Source organism: Aythya ferina (genome assembly GCF_964211825.1).
Source record: "Aythya ferina genome assembly, chromosome: 3".
Lineage (NCBI taxonomy): Eukaryota > Metazoa > Chordata > Aves > Anseriformes > Anatidae > Aythya > Aythya ferina.
Window position 1 is genome coordinate 78,927,193 of NC_140298.1, and position 9,711 is coordinate 78,936,903.

At 41.8% G+C, this 9,711-nt stretch overlaps 1 long non-coding RNA gene across 1 annotated transcript; it reads left to right on the forward strand.

Annotated features, from left to right (window-relative positions):
- The first annotated feature begins 427 nt into the window (after nt 1-427).
- On the forward strand, nt 428-8,080 carry LOC311434651. The gene is made up of 3 exons (XR_014691623.1): nt 428-539; nt 5,782-6,024; nt 7,940-8,080. It is a non-coding gene; the product is annotated as an uncharacterized lncRNA (long non-coding RNA).
- The last annotated feature ends 1,631 nt before the right edge of the window (nt 8,081-9,711 follow it).

Consider the following 9,711-nt stretch of genomic DNA (forward strand, 5'->3'; position numbering starts at 1 on the left):
GAGGTTAGGAAAGTTCAATAGTCACAGACATGGCCAGACTGCATCTCCAGCTTCAGGGACGGAGAATGCACTTGGGCATTGTTTAGTTTACTGATATAGATGTAGCCAATGACTTTAAAACAAAACAAAACAAAACAAAAAGAAAAAAGAAAAAACAAACCTCCATGTTTTCTTGATTAACCTTTCCTTGAAATACCCCAGAGGGAAGATCCCTGCCTAAAAATCTTAGATTAGGCTCTTGCTTTCCTGGGTGTTTTCCCTCTATTCATTTGTTATTTTCCCTGAGAGTTTATTTGTTCTCCCAGTTATGCTAGCCTATCTGCCTGTTTGTGCAAGTAAAACTGTCCTTTCCCATTTCCTCTGTCTCTGTTATTTCCTCTCCCATCATCTTCTTATGCTGAGACATTTGCGGAAGCTGCTTTCCTTTCTCATCTCAGCTGTGCAGATGGGAATGAGGAGGAAGACAGGCTCTGCCCGGTGTTCAATGTTGAATGCTCTCCTGTGCAAGGACTGGCCCAGGCTGTAGACATGTGCTGGAGGTAAGCTATCACAAACAGGGTGGTAAATTGGCAAAGTGTTGAAAAGCAATTCTTTGTAGATATGGAGGGCTGGCAGGCCCATCTGGGTTATGCTGACTTTCTCCACAGCACTGGCCACAGGATTTTAGCCGTATCTTGGAGATCAGTTCCAACTTAAAAAGCTGAGTTGTTTCTGACAGTTAGAAAATATGTTAGACTTAAAAGGCAGTCAGCATTCAGCCAGGAGGGAACAAGGCTGGGTACTGACTTCTGCTGTTATGATTTGGGCTTTACTTTTTTCACCCAAAGCCTCTGTAAGGCAAGAAGCCTCTGCCCTGGCCTGCATGGTTTGCTTACACAGCAAAGTATCCCCTATGCACCAGCATCAGGATGGTGCAAAGTATTCCCCTAGGGCACCAAGAGCATGCTGTCAGGGTGGGATGCCCAAATACAAGTGCTTTGAATCCCTTCCCACGGGGGGACAAGAGTACAATCTCCAGGTCTCTTTGTCTTACCATTGAGTGGTAAGACTAAGAGGATCATCTAGGTAAGAGGATGCAAGGTGACATCAGGTGCAATGTACCCCTCTCATTTTGCTCAGAGGAGGAGTGCCACAGGACAGACTGCTTCTCTCTGGAGGAAGACCAAAACTTCCCAGAATTAGTCTTGATGCTGACAGCTGGAATTGGAATAGGATTTCAGACACACGCACTTCCATGTTTTGTGTTTCCCATTAGCTGACCATAGATGGTTTTCTGGTCAGAGCACTCAGCATGCATTGCTGAAGGGGTGGAGGAGCATAACTCTGGCCTTCGGATCACATGCTGTTTGGCAGGAACCTGAATTGTAGGTGTGTTCATCTTTTTCTTGGATCTAGCACCAGACAACTCTACTAACTGTGGAATTCAATTCAGGGAGCTAAAAGCCACTGAAGTAAAGAAGCAATACAAATATGAATGAAATTGCTGTCCTGAGACTTCCATCCCACTGCCTAGGCCAGGTCAAGAAACCAACAGAAAAGAATATGGACATTAACAATACAACACAATCAAATAATAACACCAAGATATTCTGGAAGACAAGAAGACCATTGTGTGCATGTCTGCATGTGTATGCACATATGGCAAGTAGATGCACATACCCACACAACCCATTGCAGAAGGCATGAGGTGCTAGAATGCTGCAAAGTCTGGTGGCAGGGAGAAGTGACATTTTGGTGTGCTTTCTAGTTAATAAATCAAAAACGTTTCTCAAACACCCAGTGTAAGATAAGAGACATTATATATACACAGCTGTATGTTTCATCCACTGAAAAGCTGTTTCTAGCAGAAAGGCAGAGGACAGCATGGTGTACAAGAGCTCCATACATGTATATAATTTTTTTACATTTTGAATGTTTTGTTGTTGTTGTTTGATTGATTTTTGTTTTGTTTTGTTTTATGTGGCAGATTTTTTTTTATTTTTTTTTAAACAGTGAATTAATTTTACTGAATAACATACAAAACTGGAGAAGTTAAGAAGTTTCTTTTTGTTTTGATAACTATTCTGGGACCAATCTCTCTAAAATATTGAGATTTCCTATGAAGTACTGCCAGTTATTGCATAGATTTCACTTAGGTTTCACATCCAACGAATGAAGGGTTTGATACAGAAAGTGTCTGTGCCAGGAATTATAGTACTGTTGTCACAGGAGCTGGTGTTGAGAATCTCCAAGACTGAGCTGACATTTGAAGAAATCTCTGTGTTGATACAAGATGAAGTAGTGAGGATCACAAGCTACAATGCTCTCCCTGGAAGGAGAAAGTGGGACACTCCCAGAACTTGCCTTCTGCTTATCTGGAGCCTTGACCCCAGCCTGCACCATTTGATCTGCATGCCTGCAACCTCTGGAAATTTATCTGTTCCAGCAGGAATTTGCCTGTGCCTCATGCACCCATCTTATAGTCCACTTACAAACTGGATTATGGGACTAACACTTCAACACTCACAAGTGGAAAACCTGAGAGCAGGTCATGGTCTCCATCACAGGCGAGGTGTAACAGAGTCAAGTGGGAGGTCAAGCAGAACTAGCTAGATGAGGCACGGCATATTTCATGACTCTTCCCAGTCGTAGACAAGCTGAGTGTTGTTAGTGTAAAAGGAAGCATGTTTAGTAGTTTAATAATCAATAATTTAATTGTCATTTTACCTTCCTTCTATCATTCCAAAATTTACTCTTTACAGTACAATTTTAGACAAGCAATTAAATACAATTTCATGTTAATTTATCTTCTTTTAGTGCCCTGATGGCTGGATAGTATAGGTATTTTTCTGGCACTGACAGCCAGTTTTTTTCTACCTAAATTTAAAGAAGCAATCACAGTGTTTCTTTGGCAGAGATGACATAAGCATACACTGTATGTATATGTTATACCACAAATTACAGAAATGTCCTTTTGTAGAAGATCAAAATGGGGTTTGAATCATTTTTGGGTTTGAATCTTGTTAGTATTCTCTTAAGAAAAGTTGCTGTGTTTACAAGAACCTGTGGCTCCCTGGAGTATATTTCCTCTGGTATACAGATTCAGATCTAGCATTATCATTTATAGGCTTCATTATCTAGATACTTCATACCATCTGAACTACCAGTTTGCTCATTATTTAATATACTTACCCTTCCTTTTTCACGTTCTCCAGTGAAACGTTGCATAGGTTCACTTTAAGAAAGACGTTCCTCAATCCTGTAATTGCTTATCTGAATTGATTTGTTCAGATCATACATTAGAATCAAAAACAGAACAAAGGAGAAGAAATTAGGATGTGGATCTGTCTCCTGAACTGTGCAACAGGAAGCTCAAAATCTGATAACTTCCTTCAAAAGATAATATGGAGGATCTCTCCTAGCCAAGTGCACCATAACTTGTGCATTAAATTTAATCTCATTTAATCTCATCACAGTTGGAGCACCTGTAGAAATTCTATAGTACAAAACAGCTTGTTATTGATTGAACTGGAGCAAAATGAAGTGTTATTCTACCAAAGAAAACAGACACCTCATATATTACTGGGGCTAGGTTCACAAGAAAAATTTCAGCATTGAAACACATGCAGCTGTAGGCACGCCATGCTGTGGTGGGGCCTCCAACATCCAGGCTGGACACTGAGGCACTGACAACAGCATGGGAGAATCAGATAAACAACAAAGACAGGAAGGATGGGCACCATCCAGCCAGAATGTGGGACTGCCCCTGTTAAGCAGAAGGATCTGCTTAAAACTTCATAGGAATCTCAGCTGAACCTGTGAATAGTTGTTAACTCAAAGCATTTACATCCATAAACACCACTGAAATTAGGACTTAATCATAAATCCTTGTGTATCTGATCCATAAGAACTAAGGTACTCACCACTGCGTGGATATTAATGGAGAAGCCAAGGATTTCTGAGGCCACCAGCTGCCCTTGTAATGTCCCAGGATATTTACACCCACTCAAAGGAAAGACAGCAGATGGCACTGCCTGAGCTGGCAGAGAGCACTGGGGAAGGAGCTGTCTCCATCCTCACAGAGGTCTGCAGACACCCTCCAGTACCCAGTCAAGGTACTTAATCTACCAATGAGGGTGCAGGAAGACCTCTGGGTCAGATGAGGATTTACTACCCAGAGGTCAGAAAACTTTTCAAAGTCATCACCCAAGCCCACCAGCATTCAGACCCCGTGTTCAAATTCCTACAGCATGCTGCAGCCTAAAAGACTGCTGTGGCTAGGGAGACTGGGTGGCACAAACTTCTCAAAAAGTAGTGGCAAGCTGCAGAAAAGAAAGAAAGGGACAAACTATAAAATTATAATAGAATTCTATGAGAGGAGACTTTTCTTTCTTCTAAGAGGAAATATGAGCTAGATGACTCGTGTGTGTGTGTGTCCAGTACATTATATTCTGGTTCACAATTATTTCCCCTCCCTGCTCTGCCATACTGGGATACCAGTAATTTTCCACATCTACTGGATGTCAGCCGTAAGTCAGTGCTTAGACTACATTTATTTTTCAAAACTCTTTTGTTGTATCTGAATGTATTGATTCTTCCCACTGCACAACTACCAAGGATGCCATTATTCTAAGCCCAAGCTGATGATTTTCTCTTGGTTATGATTCATAAGCTGCTAGGCCTTTTATAGAGCTCAGTGTTTCTTAAGGCTTGTGCTGGTGCAGTTGTCTCTTTGAGTTTACTCTTTTGGCTAGCTGGCAGCCAGAAAAAGCAATTTTTTTCAAGAAGTCAGGAGGAGTTTTCGCGAACAACTTCTCTAACAACTTCTCAAGCAGTTATCTACTGTAGAGAAGAGAGGAGTGGGCAGAGGCAGGAGGTTGTGATCACCACGGAACAGCAGTTGGTTTAGTCTAGTGACACATGGCTTTCTAAATGAGAGGGCTCTGAATAAAATACGAATATCAAAGCCATGTGTCTGCTTGTGGGTGCCACATTCTTTAGGATCACAGTGGCCGTCTTTATGCACGAATGTCGCAGAAACTGCTCGGTTTCATCCCGCGTGAATGATGTGGCAAAATTGTGAAATATGGGGTGGAAAAGCACCCTCAAAACAGTCAAAGAAACCGCCAGAGTGCTGGAAAGCAGCTATAGGGAAGCCAGTGCTGTCACTTTAAAATGGCGATGGGCCCTGGCGCCTTTGAAATCATTTATCACAGAAGCCGTAACATCTGCCACCATCTTGGATTCATTCGAGAAGTGCGTCTCAGTAGCCATTTTAAAAATGTTTGTTTTCAATTCAAAACACTTAATTAAGTGCAGGCCAGGGTAGAATATATGCCTTGAGCTGCTTTCCTTCACCCTGGTTCAGAACATGGCTTTTTCACAACTATGTGCTTTGAATTGAAAGCTTTCTTTTCTTTCTTTCCTCCTTCTTTATTTTTTTTTTTTCCCCACTGCAGGGCCTGCTCTTTCTCAAGACTAAGCTGAAAGTAAGGCTGGCGAATTCAAGGAGCTTCTTTGATAGGAGCCTGAGTGTCCTGGGGCCAGAAGGGGCAGCCGAGCCTCTCCAGGCCATGGCGCCTGGGCTGCTCTGGCCCACAGGCCACAGCCAAAGAGCTGGGCTAGGCCCTGCATGTATTAACCCAGCATCCCGTTTCGTAAACAAGAGACTTTCAGATGATTTGTGGTTGTGGAAGGAATTAACAGCCTTGTCACTAGTCCCTGGAGAGGCTACCAGAAAGGTAGTTGTGTCCCTCTTGTCCTTCATAAGCTATTTGCATCTTTTTTTTCCATTCTTTCTAGGAGGCGCTTTAGAGGGACAGCGTGAAGACAGCGCTTGTCTGTTTACATCGCCTTTGGTTCAGCCGCCTTTTATCACCATCACTGACACGTTGCAAACAAGCCTGGGGAAAAGACAAGCAAGCGCTCAGGAATGAACAGCTCCAGACCAGCTGGGGATGGGCCGGACCCAGGGTTCTGGCACTATCTCCTCAACAGACAGGAAGAAAAGCCAGCCGCTGATATGAGGATGATTTAGAAGCTAAGGTAGTGTATGTAGATCTTGGTCCACTCCCCTGAAGCATGGGGGAGCATAAGAGTTTTTTGTTTGTTTGCCTGTTTGTTTTGTTTGTTTGTTTGTTTTGTTGGGAATAAGAGAAAATTGGCTGGGAACCTCTGAATTCAGTTCCTCTTTGTAAATCTGAACCTGCATTTCCAGATGTCACAAATCCTCCATCTGAATGCACAAGTCACAGCAGTTCCCTCACCAACCAGAGCGTTCAGAAGCTTTGATGGTTACATATGCACTATCACACAGCACGCATATGTACATTGTGTCCACCATCACCTTCCCCAAATTCAAGTGAGTAAGGGGGAGTAGGTGTGTACTCCGGGATGCTTAGCAGATACCTGCCCCACATACCTTGTACACTGTAGTTCTCATGCTGGAGAAAATCAGGTAAACACATCAGCGAGGAGCTGCAGCATGTTTTAACCACTGACTTTCAGGCTGAGATGATTTCTGAGCGATGGGGGGACTGGGACTTTGTAATGTGTCATGGTGAGCAAGTATGTGCAGCTTACATTAATGAAAACCAGAAATAGATGATCTCAGATTTCAATGACTCTGTGCTTTTAAACATGACATCTTTATTTCAAAACACAATGTGTACAACACAGTTTTTGTGTCCTGAAGGTGCCTGGAAAAATGTGAATTCAGAGCTAAGCAAAGAAAAGAGACCCCTCATACATCTGCAGTGAAATGAAGAAGCAATGAAGTTTTGAAGAAGTTATGCTACAAGTTTCTGCACAGAACACCTATTTATATACCAACAGATATGTTGGTCCACTAATGATGAAATATATTCACAATTCTGGCAGTGTTTTGATTAAACTGAAAGAAGGAAATAAATTAGAGTACTCTATTACTAATGACAGGGTCACTGCAAAAGACACCTTTAGTCTCTGATCACAGTACTGTACAGAGGAGATGGGATGCATCTGTGGTGAAAGTAGAAGTGTCTGCTTAGTGTGTGTGCTCTTGGCATGTGTTTGGGAATAGGCTGAAATTCTGATGTGGGGAAAATGAAAACAGAAAAAGAGGGATACCTGCTGCTACTTGAGCTAGTGCTTCCTAAAAACAAAACCAAAGCATGCTTTTAATTTTTTTTTTACTACACCCATCTTTTTGAAGTGTCTTGTGGCTGCGTGAGGGGGATGTTGCTCTAGATTTCAAGGAGGAGGGTATTTGCTTTCTTTTTCCTTACAAATCTGTTTTTTTATGGGCTTTCTTCTTTGGGCACGCATTCCAGTGTTACAGATGCACGCTGAAATTACAGGGGTGAGAAGGCAGCCAGGAATGAGTAACATGCAGCCATACACACAAAACAGAAAACATCCTCTTTGACTAGGTGATAATTAGAAAGGCTGCTGTATTGCCGTGTACACAAACAAAGCATGTCCCCATTGGGAATGTATTTTGCTTTCTCTGATGTGAAAAGAGTAATTTATTTATTTATTTGTTTGTTTGTTTATTGTGGAGGACAGACTTTTTAACTGCTCACTGACCTATTTTTAAACAAAACTTCTGCCTGCGCCAACAGCTGCTTCCAGCTAGAGGCATATGACCACTGTCCAAATGGGTCTTGCTGGGATGTTGGAAGGCCGAACTAGTGTCTGATTAGAAATGGTTGATAACTTATCAGTGCTCCGTGTTACTTGACTAAAGCCAATAAAACATTGCTTGGAAATGAGCTGCTATCTCCTCATCTTCAGGAGAAACAGACATACTGATAACCCCATAGCCACAGCTGGTGACTGACAAACTAAGTCAACCTATAAACCACTGACTTTTTCTCCCATTGGAAGGATCATCTTCCCCTAACACATTTCTATTGTGTGAATCCAGAATGCAAGGTTTTGGCTCTGTATCTGACCAAATCTTTGCTTTTTCTTTCCACAGACTGACCATAACTCCATCAGTGTAGAATGATCTACCCAGAAAAGACATACGTCACAACAAAGACGGTAAAAGCATATTTTGAGAGCAATTGTGGTTACACAGTTAACAGATATGAATATGAAACTTTTGGATTAAACACATGGCAGGCTGAAACAGTTTGTTGTTGGATGCCTTGCAATAACAAATATGACACATCCATGTGTTTTTATAAGGGAAAGGAAGGAATACACTCTGAAAAGCAGGAAGGAAGGAAGGAAGGAAGGAAGGAAGGAAGGAAGGAAGGAAGGAAGGAAGGAAGGAAGGAAGTGCTGGGAAGTGCTGGGAAGTGCTGGGAAGGGAAGGGAAGGGAAGGGAAGGGAAGGGAAGGGAAGGGAAGGGAAGGGAAGGGAAGGGAAGGGAAGGGAAGGGAAGGGAAGGGAAGGGAAGGGAAGGGAAGGGAAGGGAAGGGAAGGGAAGGGAAGGGAAGGGAAGGGAAGGGAAGGGAAGGGAAGGGAAGGGAAGGGAAGGGAAGGGAAGGGAAGGGAAGGGAAAAGATATATTTAGTGTCTTAAGACAGCAAATTAAGTGAATAAGAGCTATAATCAAACTCAGAGCCAAGTCCTCTTGCCAGGACGCTGCACAGTACGGCTGATGGAATTGCCCCTCTCCAGATGACCCTAGTTACTGATCAGATCTAAATGGTGACAAAAATACCACAGCAACACTTAATATGCCAGGGAAATTATATATAAATTAGGCTAAAAACCATGTTAAATAGTTGCCTTTCTTGCTGGTGGATAATTACTTCCAGTTCTGTGTTATATCCAGGAGAAGGGAGCTATGCGAGTTCAAAGTGTTGTTCATTAGGTGATACAAAGGTTAATTTAGTGGGGACAATATAAGGTCAAAGCTGAACCTCAGTTTACGTTATATGTTTTTAGTTTTCCTTGCTAAACATTCTACCTTGCATTTTACAGAGAAAAGGACAGAGCCTCATAGAAGTCAACATGTCTTTTTAAGGTTGCTGTTACTTGCAGAGGGAAGAAGATGCCAGATAACATTTGTCTGAAAACACATCAGTTTCAGTATTTGGATATGATTTTGTATTCAACTAAACCAAAACAAAACAGATTATTTTATGAAAAGGTTCAACAGAATTTAAATGCAAATTTTATAAGAGCAAAAAATGCTTTCTACCTTCCATATAGAATGGTAGCAGTAAGCTAACATTGATTCATTTATGTGTATTCATAACATGTAATTTGCATTTTCCACCAAAAGTTCTAGATTATATACACACAACTCTCAGAAAGGGGCTTTTAAACTATTTATGTAAGATTCACAAAACATGCTTATGCACATGCCCAGCTTAAGAACTAAAAATTCCTGCACACAAATTCCCAAATGACTAAAACAGTATTCTGTAAAGCTCTAAATTACATTACATTTTAATTACATTGCACGTGAAAACACTCAGATAGGAATTCAGTTGGCCTCTTGCAAGGTTTTCCAAGAAGAGACGCAGGAGTCATCAGTATAATACAGATTCTGTATCTTTTAATGCAAATATATGCTGCAGAATTTAGAATTTCTGCAGTGGGCCACATCCAGCCATGATCAGGTCATGATTCTTCAACAAAACTTTTAATAATCTACCTGAGTGTTATTATTTAGCAGAACTTGTCAGTGCAAGGCTGCCTGCAATGCTGCCAAACTCAGTTCCTACTCCAGTTCCAGGCTGTTTTCAGATTTGTACCATCCTTGGTTGGCACGCAGCTATGCTGGAGAGGAGG